This window comes from Colobus angolensis, unplaced genomic scaffold (genome assembly GCF_000951035.1).
Source record: "Colobus angolensis palliatus isolate OR3802 unplaced genomic scaffold, Cang.pa_1.0 Scaffold26, whole genome shotgun sequence".
Taxonomy (NCBI): Eukaryota; Metazoa; Chordata; class Mammalia; order Primates; family Cercopithecidae; genus Colobus; species Colobus angolensis.
Genome location: NW_012115821.1, coordinates 19,142,562 through 19,146,367, shown reverse-complemented (window position 1 = coordinate 19,146,367; position 3,806 = coordinate 19,142,562).

Sequence of the window (3,806 nt, the reverse complement as noted above, 5' to 3'; positions counted from 1 at the left end):
AATTTTATTAAAAAAATATATTTGCAAACATATAAAATTTAGGATGAAAAACGCTCATTTTAAAACATGTAATAACTTAATATTTGCAAACATACACAGATGGTATAAAATCCATACCATTAAAAATGTTAATGATACAGTATTGCGCTCATGGAACAAAAACCTTGCTGTAATTCCAGAGCTTCTCGTCCCCACATTTCAGGGAGCTGAGAATCTGGTACAATGAAAGTCATGAGAGCCACATGGCCAAAGCAGTAATACAGAATAAAAAACCATTTAGAACACATATTTTAAAAACATGTTTCTTAAGGAATCACACGGATAAAAAGGAAACACAATCCTGCATTTTCCCCACTTTGAAGTGATTGATATTGCATCTTAGCATTTTAAATGAAGGTGTCAAATACAAAACAGAGGGAATCACTGCACACATCTGCTGAATTTGCTGAAAAACAGGCTCCTCGAGGCCCTGGTCCACTCGGAAATGTTCTCAAGCACAGCTGTAAAAAAGCCTAGTATAAGCTGCTTGACTGTGCTCAGATCTTAGCATTTTAGAGACTTGAAAACAGAGAGCACTATTGGTTCCAGAAGGTACGCTGAACGCAATTGAAGAAAACCGAAGGGAGGCAAGAAAGAAACACGTGCTCTGCAGCTAATGTGCAGCCAGGATGCAGGATGCGCACCCCGTGATTCCTCAGTTCTCCTCACTCACATGGGCTGAGCCCACTCGTGCCTGTGCCACCTCTCATTCCTCTCAGAGTTACAGTATGATGGCTGATTTTGATTTTTGAGCGGTTAGGCACCTTCAATTCCATGTTGCATTATTAGTAATACAATGGCAGTTAGGGCCTCTACTACGGAAACGAGAAAATTTCAAACTACATTCTTTGGGGGAGGAGAGTAATAAAGCTGCATGGTTTAAAAATTTACCTAGTAGTGGATGATAGGGTTTATATAATTTCTACAAGAAAACATAAGCCAGGAAAAGAACAAATGCTTGACATGCAAAATCTGGTTAGACATATACTAAACTAAGCTTGTGTGTGCCCCTGTAGATAGGGGCCCAGCTTGACTTCTTTTTTTTTCTTTTTCTTTGTTTTTGAAATCGAGTCTCACTCTGTCACCCAGGCTGGAGTGCAGTCACTCGTACTTGGCTCACTGCAACCTCTGCCTCCCGGGTTCAAGTGATTCTCCTGCCTCAGCCTCCTGAGTAGCTGGGATTACAGGCGTGCGCCACCACGCCCAGCTAATTTTTGTATTTTTAGTAGAGACAAGGTTTCACCATGTTGGTCAGGCTGGGACTTGGGTTCTTAATAAAATATCACTCTCTGTGATGGCTACAACTAAGCCTCTGAAGGTGAGCTGTGGACATATCACATGTGGACAGCATGAAATGCTTCTGACACGGAGAGTGACTTGCAAAACTTGAATTCAAAGTCAAGCAGGCCAAATCTCATACCTTTCGAATCCCGGGAGGGACACAATGAAGAAGAGCTTCTGTCTTAAGGGAACAAGGCTGTCTGGGAGGCGTGAGAGTCCATTGAAAGACAACACATTAACTACAACAAAAAGAAGAGCAGCACCACCCACCAGTGGTGCCCCAGACACACCTCTCCTCCAAGCTCCGGGCTGCTCCTCTTGGAGCCCACACTTAGACCCTGGGGGTGGGGGTGGGCACAAAAATAGAGTGGTCTAAATGCAGGTCTCCTGGGGTTCTGCGAAATCTAGCCAGAAGCATCTCCATCTCGGTGTCCATTTCGATTCAACTAAACTTCCAGTAAAGACACTGCAGCAATGTAAACATGCAACCTAAGCTAGCATGAGGTTCTAGATAGTAAGCCTGAACTAGGAATAAGGCAACTGAACTGTGACTTTCGGGCCAGGGTCATCCAACTGCAATTATCCAGGCTTGGCCTGGCTTCTCTAGAGAGTCATTCTGGCCTGAACTTCCTGGTAATCGTGACATGAACTTCTGGCTTCTGAATTTTAAGTAAATGCTTTGAATATACAAATTTGGGAGGTGAAACAGGTTTACCCTTTTCAAATCTTCATGACTTGGGCACTTAAGTTTACTTTCATACTAAGGAAGCCTTATCATAGATTCTCTTTACTGTCTATCATATCCATTCCTAGCATTAAAGGTGAAAATTAATATGATCACAGACTCTCTTTAGGATATTCTCTCTTAACTCTCTCATAATATTACATACTCAAAAGCATAATTTCAATTCAAGAATCCCTTGATTTGTCTGTTCACCAAAGCCCACTGAGACCACATTTGGGGTGCAATCACACCTACTGGTGCGTCCACTTTATGGAAGTCACATGGCTCCCTGGACACCATGTCTCGGTGTCAGCAACACTCTGTATCCTACTATAGCTTTCTCATTCCCAGATGATGCATAAGCAATTCATTTTTGGTTGCTTAATTTACACACTATCTGTGAAAATAAACTATTCATAAGTGAGCATGAAAACTTATAAGCTTCCCTGAATTCTGCACAATTCACACATAATTAGGTAGACAGCAATAGAAGACACTAAAATGAGAAGCAGAAACCCTGTCCAGGAAGCATGTTTAGATCAACAAAAGCCAATCATTCTTTATGCTAAAAACTAAGACCAAACTAAAACAAGTATGTAATTCACAAGTAATCTTCTAGAATTTCAGCTAGAAAAAAATAATCTATGGACTTATGATTGAGTTACCATTAAAGCTTAAATGATTGTTCCCAAGGAACCATCATATCTGTCAGCATTATTCACAGCTAATCCTTATGCTAGCTGGTTGAGCCAATTGGGTTTTTACCCCATCATTAAATAGTGCTCATAAAAAGTAAGCAGTGCATCTTAATTGGTTAAATACTACAAAATGACCTGTATCATAGAAACGAAGACACTTTCATTCAAAGAATATCTTAAAATTACTATTGCTGAAATAAATCAAAATCTACATTAAAATATTACTAAACACCATTACATGCTATAAAAGAATAAATAGAAATCATGGCAGATCAATAGCAGCATAACAAAGCTTCTTTACATATTTTCACACTTTGGGCTGGGAAAGTACTCACAGCCTAGGAATACATTGGTAGAGTTCGGAATCACATTTTCTTTTAACTCCATAGTTCTACAACAAAATAAGGGCAGTGTGAATAACAGCTCCCTTTTCTGCATAGCTTTAAAACTATTCTCAGTACACTCAAGGAAAGGAACCAGGATGGCTTTGTCAGATTGGTCCACAGGTCCTTTTGTCAAAGTGTTAAGGAAAACAATCAACAATGACAGAAAAGGAAAATAAGGCTGTGTTTCACACACAAACTTAGCATTTTCAGAACCACTGGAGAGTTCAACCTAAAATGAAGATCTGATAGGATGTGGGCATTCCCAGTCCCAGCCTTCCTTCAAAGGTGTGACATGCCTGTGTCAGAGCCTGACAGCGCCCTATTCAAACGGTAATGCTGCACTGGGGGCCTGCTGCGGGGCAGGACTGGGGCACTTAAAAACAAAACGCTATTAAGAAATTTCACAACTTTTAAGGCCCAAACGGGGCATTCATATAAAATATATTTCACTTGAGGAAATAATTCCCAATTTGCCGCCTTAAATTCTGGTCCTAAAAGCTCGAAGCTACTTTGCAGAGCTGCCTTCTACTCTGTTTAGAACTTGACTGTCAGCCCAAAGCCTGTTTCTATGGGGTAGGCTGGGGCAAGCTGGGGGGGGCCAGGCTGAACTTCTGCTGTGAGGCTGGTGACTACTCCTCTGTAAGTCCTTGAAAGTGAAAGCGAGCTGAGAATCAGATT